This window comes from Toxorhynchites rutilus, chromosome 2, assembly GCF_029784135.1.
Source record: "Toxorhynchites rutilus septentrionalis strain SRP chromosome 2, ASM2978413v1, whole genome shotgun sequence".
NCBI classification, from domain to species: domain Eukaryota; kingdom Metazoa; phylum Arthropoda; class Insecta; order Diptera; family Culicidae; genus Toxorhynchites; species Toxorhynchites rutilus.
In genome coordinates this window covers 187872741-187892409 of record NC_073745.1, presented here as the reverse complement: position 1 = coordinate 187892409, position 19669 = coordinate 187872741, and the positions used below count along the sequence as shown (strand labels likewise).

Genomic DNA, 19669 nt, shown 5'->3' with positions numbered 1-19669 from the left:
GCATTTTCATTGGCAGCAGCTCGCACAACCACTAATCGTGTGGGTGGTGGTGGAGGATGCAACGTCAGTGAATATCGATGAAAAAAAACACTGCCCTTTTAGCCAGCCAAGCCGATGTGCACGAGCGAACCACTAAAGCGATATGGTCTTTTACCCGTTCGGTATTAAGGCCGGTACCTACACTGTATGCAGCAGCATTTGAAGTGCAGATAGCAGTAGCATCAGGTGCCATTGTACGGCAACAAACACGTGGTGGTATCGATTGATGTGCTCTTCGTGAACAAAAGGGGGGAAAACGTGAAGTAGGTTTGATGTCAAACGTGAAAAGAGTGCAAGTAGGGTGTATTATAATATAGTATAATAGTACAGAATGCGATATCTATGTACAGTGACTCAAACTCGAATTCTTAGTCCATTATGCAGATCTTTTTTTACTACTTTTGAAAGTTGAAAACAAGATTTCTAAACATTCTATTTAAATAAGGATACATACAAAATTTTAGAACTTAAACCATCAGCTTTAAGGATATTTTACGAACATATTTTTTTCCTGATGTGTAATCTACAAAAAATAAAAATAGATTTTTTTCTTTTTTTTTCAAAGATTTCGCGGACTAACATATTTTTTTGTTAACCAACTTAATAGCAAATCCAATTATTGGTATTGGATGACATTGACTGGGACATCTTATTACAAACCGAATCTCTAGACAGATTAGTTTCTAAATTTTACGACAAGCGTTTTTCAGTGCTTGAAGACAATGTCCCACGCAAAAGACGAGCAATTCACAACTCCAATAAACCCTGGTGGTCCTCAGAACTTCGGCATCTCCGTAACGTCCTAAGAAAGGCCCGTCACCGTTTCTTCCGATCAAACACCGAGAGCAACCACGTAAATCTCCGTGATATTGAAGCTCATTACAAGACAGTACTAAAATCCACCTACGATAACTATCTGTCCAACATCCAGGCCAGTGTTAAGCAAAACCCATCATGCTTTTGGGACTTCGTGAAGAGTCGGCAAAATTCAACTCGCATCCCACGCAATGTTATCTTCGAAGATGTCCAGGCCAACACGGACACAGACGCTGCTAACCTGTTTGCCTCATTCTTTGAGAGTGTGTTCAGTGTAGTATATCCAGTATTGAAACGTGACTGTTTTGCTCATATCCAGTCTCACGCCATCAATCTACCCGTCATTCATTTTTCTGTTGATGATGTTGCAAACGCCATGGACGTTCTTGACATTAAAAAAGGATGCGGTACAGATGGCATACCACCCTTGTTACTACAAAAATGCTCCACTGAACTTGCGAACCCAATTGCTCGCTTCTTTAACAAATCGCTTCAGGAGAAAAGTTTTCCAATGGCTTGGAAAACTGCTTTCGTTGTTCCTATACACAAATCGGGAAACTGCAATCAGGTGGCAAATTATCGTGGAATATCTATGCTGTGCTGCCTAAGCAAGGTATTTGAACGACTAATGCACAATGTTCTATACAACGTGGTATCTCCAATAATTTGCAATGGGCAACATGGGTTTATGAGGCACCGTTTAACCACATCGAATTTAATGTGCTACGTCACCGCACTATCACGTGAGATAGAAGAGAGACGCACAGCCTTTGTGGTCGCACAGCACATGTCGTCGTCAATGCAGCTAAATCCCGCAGCTTTTATATCACGTCTGGCGTACCATAAGGAAGCGTTCTGGGTCCACTGCTGTTCAACATTTTCATGAACGATTTGTACTCACTGCTTTCATCGCTCAAGCTCTCTTTTGCCGATGATCTTAAAATATACCGGGTGATTTCATCTCCGTAGTTCTTCAAGAAGACATTAATTCAATGCTAGAGTAGTGCTGTGATAATGGGATGCGAGTAAATGAAGGGAAATGTAAGACTATATCCTTCGGTCGCTCTAATAGCCCCATAGTCTTCCAATATAAAATGGAATTGTCGATATTGGATCGCACAACGGCCATCTGCGATCTTGGAGTTACGATAGACTCAAAACTGAGATTCAATGACCACGTAGGCATTATGAGTGCCAAAGCTTTCTCAGTACTGGGTTTCATACGCCGTCACGCGTACGAGTTCAGCGATATACATGTTCTGAAAATCCTGTACTGTTCGTTGATCCGTAGCATTCTTGAGTACGCTGCTCCTGTATGGTCCCCCTTCTACGTAGTTCACAACCTTAGGATTGAACGGGTACAGAAAAAATTTATCCGTTTTGCACTAAGACAGCTACCATGGAACGACCCACTGAATCTCCCCCATATGCCGACCGATGCAAGCTCATAGGACACTATCTGCCAGGCGTACAACAATGCAAAGATTATTCATTTTTGATGTACTGCAAGGAAATATCGACTGCCCTGAGCTTCTAGCTCAGGTTTCTCTAAATATTCCTAATCGACGCTTGAGGAATTCATCTCTACTATCGGTTCCATTCCATAGGACAAACTACGGCTACAACAACCCGCTAGATTCATGTGTTCGTCTGTTCAACGTTGTATGTAATGTTTTCGACTTCAACTTGACGAAGAATGCCTTTAAAAATTGAATTAACAATTACATCTAGTTTATAAGTAAATAATTCAGTCTGTACTAATAGAAGACGGTGTTGAAAAAAAGGAATAAATTAGCCTTATCGACCAGGTTCATTTGGTTCATATAACGTTGATGTAGGACCTTCACAAACAGATATAGTTCTGTGGATGTGGATGAGAGATTACTCCTTCGTTTTTGATGATGAATAATTCAATAAACAATGGTCGCACCGAAAACCGAATACTGGTTTTGAAAATTCGAATAAATTTTGTACAAGTTCAATTTGTTTCCCCCCAGCTCTCTAGAGCACTGAGAGCACAAGGCAGACAATCGGATATCTCCGTTCGGGATATCTTAGGTAGCCGCAATCCTATTCTTCTGCTCCATCTATACCTGTTTCTCAGAAACGTTGTATCCCTGTTTCATATCCCTCCTACCCGATCCATAAACTTTTGCTTAGTCGTGGGAATACAGAAAAATAGAAAAAATGTCAAAATATTGAACTCCCGGCCCGCCAGGCTAACGCCATATGAGCCTTGATAAATATATATATTTTGGATAAAAAAAATTGTTGCTTTGACGAAAACAAACTTATTTTATTTTTTGCATCAAATTTAAAAATGTGCCTTAAAAGGGGTTTAGAAAATCATTTGTAATTTCGCAAATATTGCAGGAAATTTTAATGTGAATAGGATTTTTTTAGCATAGAATATCTTCAAAATAGCTGTAAACGTTTTATATTGATACGTTCAGCTGTTTTTTTTTTCAGCAAATCGATCAAAGTTTAGAGCACTTCAATGCATATTGCACCAGAAGTTGAAAATGCTATACGTACTCTCAGAATCAATGATTCGTAATATTCGTTTTCATATGACGATTGCAAGAAGTGATGATACTCACACGTATACATACGCATTCCCCCATATACATACAATCCTCACCCACAAACACCATCAGACACGAAGGGGAAGATTTTCGTTCAAATAAAAAAAACTCTGTGTTCAAAGGTTACGTAAGGTAAGGCAAGGAAACGTTATAGGGATCAAATGAAAGTTGGCTGACAAGGTTGAATGGATTTGCTATTGACTCAGGTGGCAAAAATTTGTATTAGCCCACACATTTTTTGAAATAACGAAAAGAAATCGATTTTTTATTTCTTCTCGATATTTTTGTCCCCTTCAACTACACATACCAAGATAACAATATGTTCGTAAAATATTCCAAAAGCTGAAGCAAAAGCGAAGAAGTTGGGAAAATAAAGAAGTTGGAGCATCGCTGGGTCAAGTGTATCGAGCTAAAAGGAGACTATGTTGAGAAATGAATCGCCACTTTTCCGAATTTTTTCGTTTTTTTTGTAGGCTAAGTACTTATCGGACTGCCCTTGTTTTTCATATTATGACGGATAGTTGTACTGCGTCGGTTCAAGAAGAACTTTGTTAGGTTTCAGCAGTTTTTTTTTAACAAAATTGGCGAAAAATATAATATTGGTCTTACGGTGAACATGTTCCAGACGATAGTATGTACAGAAAATGGTGTGACAAGTCAAAGAAGGTAGTTGAAGATGAAGAACGTCCGAGAGCTGAAGATGAAGAATTGAAGGCAATCACTTCATGAAGATCTATGTCAAACACAGTCAGAATTGAGTTCTGCATTAAATGTTGAACGATCAAATGTTGCCAAGCATCTAAAAGTCGAACTCCGAAAAATCATCTGAAGAATACTTCTTCTAAGACAACGAAGGAAGGGTTTTCAGCATTGAATCATTATCGAAGATGAAAAATGGATTAACTACGAGAATTTCAAACGCAATGAAAAGCATGGATGAAGCCAGGTGAACCAGGTCCATCACAGCCAACGCGATTCATTGTGGCATAGTTATGTTGGGTATCTAGTGGGATCAGAAGGGAGTAGTATTATATGAACTGCTGAAAACAGATGAACATATTACTGGCGTGTCCATAGGCGAGAACTAATGTGATTGAAACGAGCTATTGTAGAAAACCGTCCAGAATGGGTGAAAAGTCACAACAATTTAATTATTCAACATGTCAACGTCAGACTTCATGTTGCTTCTGTTGTTAAAACATATTTGAAAGGACAGGACTGTGAAGTCCTACCCCACCAGCTGTATTCATAAGCCATAGCTCCTTAAGATTATCACTTGTTCTGAGTAATGCAATTAACCTTTGCAGCCAGCGGTTCAGTTCTTGTGAAAATTGGCTTCCTAAATGGATCACCTCAAAAGAAGCGGACTTCTTCATACAGTAATCCATAAATTGCTTGAAAAGAAGGCCTAAGTTGTAGCTGCGGATAACATTCCTATGTAAAAGTTGTATAAAATAAACATTTGATCAGAAAAAAGGTTAGTCTTAATTAACACTCTCAATATGGTCTAAGTATGTTGTGTGTTGTTCAAGTCAAACAAATACCAAAACAAAACGATTTTGTTTCCAGAATGGTCATATGACATTCATACAATTTCATAAAAGTTAATGTTAAATGAAAAATTGTTTAAGAAGTGTATTCATCCATCATGTAGCAAATGATGGAGAGTTTGAATTGATCTACTAAAATAATCTTCTGAATATCGAATAGCTCAGGTTGAACTATGATCACCGTCCGCTAGCATTCAATAGTCGTACACTAAAACCCAATATTATCCGCTTATAATCGTATTTGGACTTAAACAAAATCTTTTTTAAAAATCCTATCGAGCGCATCATATACCACATACAATCCACTTCTACATATGAAAATGTTTGCTGGTTGCCAATTTGACACACTTCTTTTAACCCATTATGACCCTAGGGTACCCAAATTTGAACCAAATGAGGTGGAACTTTCGATCTATAATTGCTCGAAGACGGTGGAGAAATGTAAATTGCCATTTTAAGTTGTTCCAAGGTCAACATAACGCTTGCATTGAAATAATGAACAAATTTCATAATTTTTCTTCCATTCACCTTAACACTTATGTGATGAGACCACTTGTGCATCGCACTTGTGGGTTACTACATGAGTTTTCAATTAATATTTGATAGCGCCATCAGTTCAATTGCGGAAGTTATGCCGAAAACAGCAAAGCAACTGCGCTCCATGGTTTATGCAAAAGCAACTACGCGAATTCATTTTACGCAAGCACCTGAAAAAACTTCAACTCTCTCATCGGGTCATCGGAAAACAACTCGGAATTGTGCAGTCAACGGTGAGTCGGGTGATTAACGAAACTCTGAGCATAGAGAGTGCGAGAGAAACTCTGAGAGTGCGCCGTTCGTGACTACCAGGACTGTTAACAGGCCGATCTACCTCAAGGAGTATCTACAGAATCGTGCTTCCTCTGCAACACGAGGGCCTTACAATCTTCACAATTCAATTCAGTTCAAACAATTCAAAAGTACGAATCCAACAGGGTAGCTTTCTCACTTAAGGACATGGACCATACCACCCACCCCCACGCACGGGAACTAAAGCCCATCGAAAAATACTGGCGTATTTTGAAGTAGGCACTACAACAGCATCCCAAGGAAGTCAAATCTGGGGAAGACATGAAGAAAAAGTGAGTTTCCGTAAAGAAGAAGATGATGATGGCCCGCCTCATAGCCCTACAAAGGTTTGAGCAGGACGATTTATCTTATAGATAATATTTATTTTCAAACATATCAAGAAGCCAGTATTATAAAAACAAAAACAAAGCGAACTGGCTCTGTTGCAGGTATAAATATATATATATATCAATAGAACATTAAAAATAGGCATAAACTGCGAAAAACAAACAATGTTCCTATCCATATTGACATTGACATAGTCATAGTCTCAACTTCAGGCCCAAAGTTTTTTCCAAGGCATGTCAACAAAATTTCCAACCCGGGAAGATCCTTGACTGATTGGGAATTGAACCCAATATCCAAAAGTTTCAACTTAGAACATAAAAGAGATCTGCTACAATCAGAAATATTCGGTACCACCATCTGGTGAAAGATAGTTTACGACAATTCTGAATGAGCTATCCCAATTCCAGTTTCCACTTCAGACACATCAGAGATACACATCATCATGTGGAAACGTAAGTTAAGACCGACCGTGTCAGAACAGCAAGTTGTGACCCAGAAACAAAATTAAAAGTGATGGAGAATGAAATTTTTCCGGCGAAGCGGAACGGCGTGGTCGTCATGGACGGCAAGATGTATTTGGATGGTAACGACTGGCAGAGAATCAGTTACTTCACGTCCCACATCAAAGAGGTTAGTTCCGACGTGAAGTACATCTCCCACACCGCGTTCTCAAATAAGAGGATTCTGTGGCTAACCATCAGCGAAAAGGGGATGTCAAAGTCACTCTTCTTCCGTTCGGAACTTGTGGTGAACTGGAAGATTTACAATACAATGGCAAATTCATCCAAAAATATCATCCGGATGAGGATGTGGTGTTCTGGCCAAACCTGGCCTCCGCCCATTACACGAAGAAGTCGCTGGAGTAGGTAAACAGCTTGAAACTAGATGTTGTTCCGAAGGCTGCCTACCCTCCGAACGTCTCCCAGTCGCGTCCCATTGAGAATTTCTGGGGAAACCTGAAGCGGAGGGTCTGCTCCAAGAATTTTGTGGCGAAAACGGAGGAGGAACTAATAAACGAAGCTAAGAAAGAACTGAAAAACATGCCAACAAATATGTTATCGACATGGAGGAAGTTTCGGCTAACTGTTGGAAGGTCTACCCATATGTTTATATCCACAATAGGTTGAAATGATTTTGTGACATTGTCAATAAAATTATGTTTTATGGGAAGTTCGGTCCATTAACCCTCCTGTACTCGCGTGCAAAATCATAACACGTATACTCGCGCACGGTGTCCCAGACCGAAAATTGAACTTCTCTGTAATGTTGCCATAGTGTATTTTTCAGGCTTTATTGGCATTTTGTTTAAGAAGAGGGTTTGATTTAATTGAAAAACTCAAAAAAAAAAATGTTTTCTTCGTCCTTATTTTGTTTTAATTTGTGAAAATTCAGCCTCCTCAAAATAGAGTTATTTTTGATACTCCAACACAAATAACGAAATTTGAATTTTCCACTGAAAAAAAAGTAAGTAAGCAACTGAATATAATTCATGGAAGTATAAAGATCTATAAAATAACATAAAAACGTATTTATCGATTATGGTTGCATTGGAGTAAGAATCAGAACATTGCATAACTGCATGCTCGAAACAAACATATTTTTTTACATTTAATGCATTTATTGCGTGTTTTTCGAGTCTTTTATCGAAGAGAAGAATGTATAACGACCTCCTAGATAATTACCAGATAATAAAGGTTCTGGAATATAAAGTTTGCATATTTATGATATTCTTTGTCTCTGTTTTCTTGGTAAACTAAGAATTAATGCCTTTTTTTAGATGGGGCATAAAAAGATGATATAAAAGGATTTCTAGCAACTTCCTTTTCTTTTCTTGTTTTCTTGTCGATATAAAAATTATCATAAGCTACCGATTAGTTTATAGTTTACTGTTTACTATTCTTCCACAAGTGAAATTCTTTCACACGTGTGTATATGAATGACCATTACATTTAGCGAAAGTCAATCATTTATATTTTGCTTTTGAACGTATGAATCTATCGACGACTATATCGACGACGAATAGTTAATAAATGAATCCGTTCAATCCAGTTACAATAGGCACTGAAATCAAATATAAATAGTCCGGTAATGATCTTATGCATTATATTCAATGAATATTCCACGTCACTAACATTAATTTATACATTTCATTCAACAATATTCTAGAATATGAAAAAACGCACTTGTCCAATAAAGTTACTCCTATACTCGCGTCGGTGTGTCAGACCGAAAGTGTTAAAAAAGTAGTACACGTCCCCTTTGTACCAACACATGCGATACGCTAAACAATGACGAACGACGAATAACGAAGCTAGAGAGAATCGCAAAGTCGTAGTGTTGATATTTTCTGAGAAATGAACGAATTATTGATTTCTCGGTCTGACAGACCAATGCGCGAGTATAGGAGTGTTAAAGGAACTTTCGTAGATTTTTTTCATCGCCATCCGAAAATTATCCATTTTTCCATTATTTATTGTATGAAATCTATACGCTCAGATTCAACTAATAAAAAATCGTGTTGTTTACATATTCTAGGCGGATTGTCTGAAAGATATTATAATTTTACACTTGTCACATAGCGTTTCGTCAAAAGATGCACACATTTTCACTCATTTTAATTTTTTTTCAATCTTTTTTTTTGTCTCCATTTGTCAAAACTTTACGGATGACACAGAAACTGCCGGAAATATGCAACCAAAAGGGGAAAAGGTGGCAGCGATTATCAAGCATATTAAGCTGTTGAAGTATGCTAAGAAATGTACCTGTGGCTCAAAAAGTGACATTTTATTTGCAACCGGGACCGTGAATCAGGAAAGTTACGTTAACGAAAACAATCGTCTGCTGCCTTTCCTTAAGCAACACGATGAGTTTCGTGGGGAGTAAAGTGGACGAGGTGATTGAACCGAGTCTGATGGCAGGGGTTAAACGAATATTTCGGCAGTTCGGATTTGACCAATTGGAATCATAGTTGAAAATTTGTATGAAATGTAGTATAGTTTTATATAATTAGTCGCTTCTTGAGAAGATGTTCCCGAAGATTTGAAAAGCTGTGTCATTCAGAGTGGCAAACATGTATGACATGTATCATACAGAGTGACAAACCCACTGAGATCGGAAGACCAACATGGGCACAGATCAACTACAAAAAACCTAACACATTAATGTTCTATTCATTAAAGTCGAGAATAGAATAAAAAATGCGATTTACACGCTTTCTTGTTCGACAAAATTTTCATCGTATTATCTTTTAGACAGTAGAGGCATCATAACATCTTTGAAGAACAATAGAAGGGTGCTATCAAAATTACGACTGCATTGTTGACATAGAACTACGTAATTATTCAAGCAAATTGATATGTTTATCACTTTAGATATTTATTATTTCTTGAAGAACACTTCGCGCTATACTCCAAATTCGGGTGCTAATGATCCGCATGGAAACAGAGCAACAACTGAATTGTGTCTCATCGCTATGTTGGGTACTCGTTGATGATCTGGGTATGTTTTTCTTTTATCGGTATTAGTCTGATTTATCGGAAAGGTGGTTCACTCGTACAGACTAGAACGTGTTAATGAATGTTAATGTTTCCAATGGCCATTACTTCCAATAAAAAATTCAAAACCATCCAAGAACAATAAACGTGTATTTTACATGATAAAAATCCGGATTCATATTTATACACCTGGAATTTGAATGCGCCAATTGTACGAGCAATCTTCTTTATTTTATTTTTACGGATTTCATTTACTGTTGTGTGCGAGTTTTTGGTAAATTTTTGAACAGTATAAACTCCAAACTTCATTTCAATACGAATGTTGTGATTTCTTACTACGATAGTTAGTGGAATAAAAAACAAAATCATTTTTTTTAATGATCTATACGATGCTCAGGAGCAGTAAGAACATTTGAAACCGCAATGATACGACCTGCAGGCGAGGTCAATTATCTTTAAATTGGGTTGCCCCTCTCGAGAGTATGTACATGGAGTGTCAACCAGAAACGCCAACCGAACACATACAGTTGTAGTTTAACAAACGAGAATGTCGAGCAAACTCAAGCTCGAAACGTTTATCTTGCGCTCATTTGAACTGTTTGAAAAATGTAACAAGCGGCGTGAAAGATTCTCGTGCCCAAGACTCCCGGTGTATTCAATTAGGGTAAATGACGAATTGGTGCAACCTCGCTACGGCAGTCGGCCAACAGCAATTGTTGTTAGTTCATCTACCGGTGAGGGAGCGAGATTCACTCTACGTAAGTATTTTGATCACACCACAGTTGAATTCAGAAGATAAACTTTATATTCTTTCATTCTATGCAGCAATCACCTAGCTTTGATGGCTGTGAAGATGCAGATTTCTTACAATACCACGATGATTGTTAGACGAGTTTGCAGCAAGTTTATGCAAGCCTTAAGTGTTAACTTTGAGAGATACCAGTCCTTCACTAGTAGTGTTTGGCCATATCGGTGAACATTCGAAAAAAATGAAACAAAAATTTTCATTTCGTGCGCTTCTCGTGGTGCACCAGTGTTTTCTCTAAATGAGAGAACCGTAATTAAGGAGTGGCAATTTAGCTAATGAGTGAAGATTGGAATAATTGTGTTTTTCGGCAACAGAATCTGCAGTGTACATTTGATGACATTGAATTTGATATCCTGTTAATCGAAATAAATTCGTACAAATGAAACCAATAAATAATTTTGATGTTTAGACATTTAGAAGACGACAGGAATGAAAGATGATTCATTTATTTTTTTGCTAAAACCGTAAAAAACAAAATCTCCACAAAAAATACTCTACATTTATCTATGAATAAGAGGCTTAAGGCGCGTTCACATTACGCCAATCGGTATCGCTCAGCCCTAGCCGCCCAGTAAAGCCGAATAAGTGTGGACGTGCCGGAAATCGACTCGAATCATGCCGAAACCAACCTAAAACGAGACGGTCCGAATCAAAGAATGTCGAACCGGAAAAAACGAAGGACATTCGCGTTGATGGCATTGTGGTTCGTATGTTCAATTTGTGAAGCGAAAATGATAACGGATGGTCAGGTGGATAGAATGCTCATTTTAAAACAGAAGTTATGAATGAAAATAAACCTTTTCATATCAAATGTGTAACCAAATATGTAGAATAACGCTTTTTCTGCAAGTTAGGGAAAAATCCTGAACAAAAAAGGTGTCTAATAATAATTTTATACACAACCGATGGGACATCCACATTGCATGACGAACCGAACATGTCGTCCAGTACAGACCGATCAGTATCATTCGGCATAATGTGGACGCGCTTTTACAAACTAAAAAGAACGTGCGACGCGTGTCGTTCAGAGATGGGCAAAGCGGTTTATTTTAATGAACCGTTCACTTAAGTGAACTAGTTCTTTTGAGCAGTTCACTCACTCTTTCGTACATTAGAGGGATATGCCAAGTATAAAAAAGTGTGGATGTTATGTAGGACTGTTCTGTTCATTCATGAAATGCTGTTTGTTAGCAAATAATTATTTGTCCGAATTTTGTTAAAAATATCTTCGCACAATAGAAAATCAAACTATGATTTTGAAATTTTGATTTAGTTTGAGCCGCGATTCATTCTTTTCAGCACAAACTAGCGTTGCGCTGCTATTCTTACGATGTTTTGCAATAACTGATATAGCAAAACTGTACCAAAACGCGAACGTCTTTCTCAAAATTATCGAGCACAACATGATATAATAAACCGTTTTGTCTCAAATTCCGAACACTTAAGCTTTTTTTGGTCAATAAACAGTGTCTCATTATTCAAAATGGTACTTTGTCGCGAAATTAATGTGGTTTTTGGATACAATAGAGGCTTTTATTTCATTTGGCTACCATAAAATTAATTTAAAAATTGATATATGTTATATTGATATATGAAAAACTAAAAATATGTTTGATTACATTTGTCTCAGATTCCGAACACTCAAAATGCATTTTTTTAAATCATAACTTTTGAGCTACTAGACCGATTCAGATGATCGATATATGAAATCAAAGCGAGTTAGCTATTATTCTTTGAAAAAATATAACACTCCCAACAATTTGAATATTGTGCTGCGAAACTTGATTCAAATTCCGAATTTGCTAACGTAAACATTTATCGCTGGTTTTTTTTTTATTTAAATCGTTTATTTTTACAGGCTCAGTTACATCGCTGGTTTTGACAGTCACTTTTTTTCAAATGCTTAGTATTTTAAGTTATATATAGTATCGATACCTATGAATGATGTTAAAATGAAGCCTACACCACAAAGAATGTCAGGGTATTTATTGTTCAATTATTGAAAATATAAAAGTTCAGTAAATTTACATTTAAAAATTAAATGTACGGAATTTGAGATTGCTCGGAATTTGAGACAAAACGGTAAATATAAATTTCATATCAGCGACGCGAATATTTATTTACTGTTTAAAAAGAGTGTTTGAACTGTTTTGCTTTCAACTTTTCCTGGTGAGGTTAGTTTGAGACAATGGCGTAGCGTGAATTGGGTGACACCCGGGGCGGGTCACCTCCAAACTTATCTAAACCTGAAACATATTTATTATAATATTAGATAGGACGAACAAGAAATTACAAAATCTTTACGCGTTGGTCACGTCATGGTTTACTTTTGGATGTCGAATAAATAAATCTTATCAAATAAATATCTGTGGGAACTGAGACCGACACTGATATTGTACAAGTGCTTCTCGTTAAGGGTGCATTCGCTCTCTTATTGCGGGCTCGATGAATGCGCAATATTATCGATACGGGGCTCAATGTGTTAAACATATCTAATCCTTCGTTGACCGCAAATTTTTAACAAATTTCAACTCTGATAAGCCTCTTCACAAGATATCACAGAAACGTACACGGTTAGAAATTTTTCTAATTCACTGTAAAATTTGGAACTAATGGAACTATGGAAGTCCTACTTCATTATGAAATGTAACGCATCCAATGAAATCTCATTAATGATATCGATAGAATTAATTCCAGCGGCTATGTCCTGGTGTCTCTAGCAAAAGTTGCCATTTTGTCAATTTTTTCAGTTCGCTGTCAAGTACTCATTACATGTGTCGATCTTCAATTGTTTCAAAAATTTCGGCTTCTTCTTTAGGCGATTTCGACCGTTTGTTTGTTTGTTTGTTCTGTTCAAATATATATGAACTAATATTCGTTTGAGGTCTCTTTTCGATGTTCGACACTCAAATAATTAAGACAAGCTTATTCAATCTTCCGTACATCCGAAATATTTTTTCCGTGATATAAAAAATCATCACGGAAACACCAAGTTAATTGCCCAAATGTATGCGAAATCATATTCTACCCCCTGGGTGCATTCACAAGCAAACGATTTTGCATGTCCGTTCACCAAGGCAGTTATACCATGTATCAACCGCAGACCAATTGAGACTGAAATGAAATTTCATGAAGCTATCGCTTTTCATAATGATCTAAATAGTTTGCTTTCGAAACAGTTTTGAGCTATTTAAACAAATTTTTATTGGCAATAAATAAAAAAAACATGTCTCGTAGATCTTTTATCTTTCGAATAATATTATTTTCATAACACTTCGTTCATCCGGTAGAGACGTTCAAAACCTTATACTCCGAACGTAATCCCCTCGTTCTCGAGACTTTGAATTTACACCGCAGAAATGGAAGATGTATTGTGGCGAAATAATGAACATAAAAATCCAATGAAAATTCTATAATATGGGCTTTTCCATAGTGACTAGTTTTGGTAGATAATACCGTAAGTAATAACCGGTTACCTTCATTCAAAATCATGATTTTTTTCAATATAATATACTGGTCATGGTGTCATGGATGTCACCACTCTGAGGGTGACACTCTGGGCGGACCATTGTTTAGTAATTCGTAAATTAATTAATTTAATATTCCAAATTATAGCCCTGAAAAAAGCCTCCATGGCTACATTGATTGGTATTCTTCAAACGCGTTGCAAGAGTTGAAGTGATAGAAAGATTCTGAAACCATTAGAAAAATCATCAAACAGATTTGAGGAAGTGAAGTCACCCAAAGTTATGTTTTTCTAAAGAAGACATATATGCTGCCCGTGTTTGCATAGGAGGTGTAATCACCAACACCAAACGCAATTTTGTTGTTTTTTACCTCTGTCCAGTTGAAGGATATTATCGGCAAAATAAGGGCCTAGGATGTTTTGCGAATTAAAACATATTTTTTCCATTTGGAAAACGCTTGCGTCTATTTATGCGGACAATCAATCGTTTCAATGAACATTTGTTCGCATACCTAGACGTAATCACCAGGTTGCTCTGTCTGTATCGTTGATTACATTTCCGATAATAGTCAAAAGATCTCCGTCGGTAGTTTCAGTTGTAATCGGATGAAATCAAAAAGTTTTGGAAGAAATTTAGTGAAATGTCTGGATAAGGTGCTCTGGATTTGTTGCGAGTCTAGAATAGTACTTTTTCCTGAATACTCGGGAATATGATAAGAACATCAGTTTCGTGTTTTTTCAATTAATTGAATTTGTAAAGGCAATCTGCAATGTTGGTAATTTTAACAACATGATTTACCATGACAGTGATATGTCAATCGCATGAAGATGGTAGAGTGACATACACCAACGGTATGAGTAAATGCTGAGTATGTGGATTAATTTGATGTCGAATCCGAGGAGTTATAATGCTAACAGCCAATATTATTTTAATTTCACTACTGATCTGATTATTTCATCATCTACTTCAATATTCAAATGCAGAAATTAAGATAATTATAACATTAAAAAACACAATTGATTCTCTTTGTTCATTGCAGTGCAGTGTACAGAAAATAGTTATTATATGAGCAGTGTTCCAATGGTTTCTTACATTCATCTATTAGGAAACACTAAGTAATAATACACTATCGTGACAGGCATGTTTTGACTCTACAAAGAATGTGATTCAAATGTAGATTTAGCTTATAGCACATAATACTGATAATTGTTGATTTTCGAACGATGTATGAAAGCTGTATGGAACTACGTCTGTTATGCGTACAGTGATTTTTCGGAGACGTTTTTACTAAATTGCTCAAGTGTTTCTGAACAAAAAATGTTTGTTTGCATGTTGAGCAAACGCATGACATTGCGTAGAATGCAGAACGGCGAAAATGTCGATTTTGTTCATTTTGTCGCTTACGTCTCCTATACAAACATGGGCAGTACAGGGACCATAACATTAAAATCGTGACCCGGTAAAATATCACGAACTGGTATGCATACGTGTACCTACTAAACCTTTAATTCGACAACCAAAAAACATAAAAAAACCTAAAAAACCTAAAATCCTAAACCTAAACAAACAACGAGTTCAATGTATTGATATCATGATCACAATTGTATTAAATGTTAGTAGAAACCTAACCGATAAAGCATAGCTTTGAACGCGGAGCGATTGCACATTAAGGGGGTATTCTAGTGTAGAGACACGAATGTCGGATGTTTTTTCGAGCTCCGTAAAAATGAAACAACGAGTATTTTTCATATCCATTATATCATTATTTGTTCATCTATCTTTTAACGATAAAACAAAAATTGAACGGAGCAAAAATATGCATAACTAGAATAGTTATAAGCTGATGAATGCTCATGTCTATACTTTGGGAATAATTGGATGTAATTATCTTCATTTCATTAATTCTGCCATCTAGTAGTAAGTGTCTGCTGTCGGTAGAGGGAGAAGAATTCGAAATAAAATTGGCGCTCTGGCCGAAACACTAGATGCTAGAACGAAGGATAAATCATACTATGCAATTTAACGCCTGAAGATGTTATTGGTTAAGACGAGAGAATGGGATTTGTGGAGAGATCACCTGTATCGCCTCCAAAGAGAACAATGTTCGCGTAACCTCACGGTACCTGAGAAACTGGCCAGCGCCGGGCCCCGATGTTGTGCAGAACTCCTAGCACAAACAACTGACCGTAGTACATCATAAGGTTACTGAGTGACCACGCAACCTTCCTGAATTTGTCAACCATGGCGTCATATTTCTTCTCCACTACAGCTCCACAAACACATTCTACCTATCAAAGTACTGGCAGATAATTTTCCAATCGAGTTTGTACAAAATGTTAAGCCTATATAGATTATCAGAAGGCTTATGACTCCATACCACATTCGTTTCTTGTCAGGTCTATAAAATTGATCTCGCTGTCGTGAGGTTCCTAGAACATTGGTTATTTTTATTTTTTGCATGCTTTGGTTTTCTCTGACACTGAACTCTCTCAGTAGGACGCTCGAACGAATCGGTAATGGCTATGAGGAAAGATATGGCAACGGCGCTCAAGAAGATACCTTCTATATGGGTGACCTCAAGATCTACGACGTGGTCCACGTTGGCGATTAGGCTACCCGGGCTGTCGAAGACATAAGCAGGGACATCGACATGGAGTGACAACTTGCCGAATCCGGAAGCTATGAGGTCTACATTGATGGTTTTTCAAGGGACATGGTGTGTGGCGAACCTTATTAATATCTTGGATTGCACCAGCTCCGATTCACTATTCTAACATCAATGTGGTATTGAGTGATAATTTTTTGAGTCGAATGCACTGTGTACTGGAGACTTTCCTGAACAGGGGGAACAATGTATAAACTATAAACACATTTTGAGCAAAATTTACCTAAAAAACCTTGAGAGAAGGGTGGAGAAATATTACAGAAAGGCAGGAATGCACCTTTCTCAATCGGTAGTGGAAAGAGTGACACTAGTAGGCCAGGAATGGGTATTTGGAATCGTCAACATTTCTGTACTATGTGTTGCCCAAGTACGACAACAGTGTGTACTTCATGTACTTCTCAGAATAGAAATCCGGCAAGAAGGACAGGATTATGTCAACAAGAAACTGTAGGTAGAACGTCTGGTATCAAAACGATGAAGACATATGCCGAATGTATCATAAACAAGGCGAAAATATAGGGCACATTATGGTAGGTTGCACCATTTTAATCAACGTAGCCAACACCGGGCGCTGCGGAGACGTTGCCTGTTTTGTCCATGAACAAAAATTGGAACTTTTATGTGGTCTATTGGATGACATTGTTTTGAACACCAGTAGCATACTGAACCTGTCCTGAAAAATAACTGATTCAAGCTGCACAGAAATTTAGTTGTTTGGAATGACTTCTTGACCTACCACAACCGCCCAGATATCTGAATGAGACTCACGGCCGCAAAATATACAAGTACTGATCTTTGGTCGTGTAATTCAAGGATTTGTAGAGGCTTGCGAATTCACTGCTGGAAACGTTAAAGGTGTTGAAGATGGAAAAAAATTGGACAACATTCATGTCAAGAAGTGTCGTGAAGTGTCTTAACAGAAAAATCGCAAGTTCACAGAGATGCATAGAACCAAAGAAACAAAGATGAAAATATGGGTTTCGACTGTTTATTATACATTCTGTCAATATATATATATATATATATATATATATATATATATATATATATATATATATATATATATATATATATATATATACCGGGAAATTGTGTTTTTGAAGAAAATGTCTTATTTATCAGACTAATTTAAAATATCGCGTCAAAATAGGCCTCTTCTGAAGCAATATACTTTTTCCAACAAACAATCCAATCATCGAAACACTTTTCATGGCTGTATTCAGAAATTACCCTCAGTCCAGAAGGGGGCGATCTGGCGTAGTGGTAACATCCATACCTCTCACGCAGAGATCACGAGTTTGTTCAAGATTGTTCAAGTATGTCTTTTAAAGAAGATTGAGCTCTTTTGGCACTAGTCGTTCTGCGATTTTTCTCATGCTCAAAACACCACACCGTAACGGTGTTCGAGCTCTGTCAGAAAAATGGGAAAAAGTTTCAACCAGCTACGGCCAATATTTCGATTCATTTGTAACCATATTCTCACATGACAGTTACATTTCAATATAAAAACAGCTAGAACCTAATTGCGCGTCTAAAATAGTTTATTTTAAGAATATGCGAAGAAAAATGAACTAGCAGAGAAAATCACACATGTCTTAACTGAATTAAGATGGATATGTTGGGAGCAATGACTAACAATTTCTGAAGCTACAAGTTTCGAAAACGCACTACTGGAGACAGGTACAATTCAATTCACAGGATATTAATATAATTGACGAAACAACGTAACATGGAGAAGAGCGATTTTAAGAACTGGCAAACCAGTGACCACATTCACTTTCGAGCCTTCTGGTTTAAGATAGTGCGATATGTCGGGTCGGGCTGGAAGTGCACGGGACATGTGCGGTCAGAAACGGTGCTATTGACTAGCCACATAGATCTTTGTATGTTCGACTTTTTTGTGGGAATCTTTGAAAAGCGAAGTTTATGCCAACATTTTTTAGGCTCAAATTTATCGCGATATTTCCCAAGATCCTGATGAAGATGGTGCAAAATGTCAAGGATAAAAAAAGTTTACATTAGCTTCATCAACAACGACGGCCATATGCATATAGGTAGCTTTTGAAGGTTAAGGATAAGTTCAATAGAACGTACCACTCGAAGCCTTTTCGTTATTGTTAAATTTATTCAATAATTCCATTATACAGATTTAGAGTGCGCACTCTGTACATTTTTGCATCGTGTATATGGGATGGTTATTGAATACATTTTCCTCATGAACTATTCTTCAGAAATAATTATTCCTCTACGGAGAACTCATTCACGGTATTCTGTGTCAGAGACGGCATGGGTTGGGAAGCGACCTAAAAGTTCACCCTCAATTATTTAACGATCATGCTGCTGTTTCTGCTACTGCGTCACATTTTTCAGTTCGGCAAATTTTCTAGGAAACATCCATCGTTATTCATCTCGAGCAATTAACATCGATTAATGCGACGTTGTTGGGTATCCATGATATTCTAGCATGAAGGTCGGTCTCTCGCCGCACCGCATATTATATGTTATGAACACGAGATTCCGATCGAGCAACGAGGAGGAGAAGCACGTTCCTGCAAATGATTACATCAAGCTGATATGCTGCGACAGAATGAGTAATTACATTTTTAATTGATTGTTTTTTCGAGATAATTCGTCGCCTGCGGGCCGTGGTTTGTTTATGTGTTGATGTTAAATGGAGTGTAAAATATAATCAACATGCCTATCGTCACAATAGCATGTGTTTTGATGGCAACATTCTTTCACAACGTGAAATCATGTGATCGTATTATTTAGACACTTTTTGGTGCAGATTCAGTGAAATTTGGTTATGGAGTTATATTGTAGATATTTACACAACTTAGTAATTTACTTGGCCAAACATATGTAAATGTGATATTATACATTTGCAAAAAAAAAAATCAGATGCACTATTATAACTGAAGTGCTTTGTGCTACCTCTACAAACTAGATATACTGATAACACCAATCAAAACCAACTAGTAGTAGTAACCTTATTCGATCCACGAGCGATCGAGCCACGGATCCATTTGATCACCTTGCCGGTCACTTTACGGAATAGACCACGGGTTC

The 19669-nt window shown here is 37.2% G+C and overlaps 1 protein-coding gene and 1 long non-coding RNA gene across 10 annotated transcripts in view; one reads left to right on the top strand and one right to left on the bottom strand.

The window, feature by feature from the left end:
* Window positions 1-19669, bottom strand: part of LOC129771119 (anion exchange protein 3) — a 147989-nt gene that overhangs the window by 49350 nt on the left and 78970 nt on the right. The gene's annotated exons all lie outside the window — the stretch shown is intronic.
* LOC129771120 (uncharacterized) lies at window positions 10184-10864 on the top strand. Its single transcript, XR_008742289.1, has 2 exons — window positions 10184-10418; window positions 10486-10864. It is a non-coding gene; the product is annotated as an uncharacterized LOC129771120 (long non-coding RNA).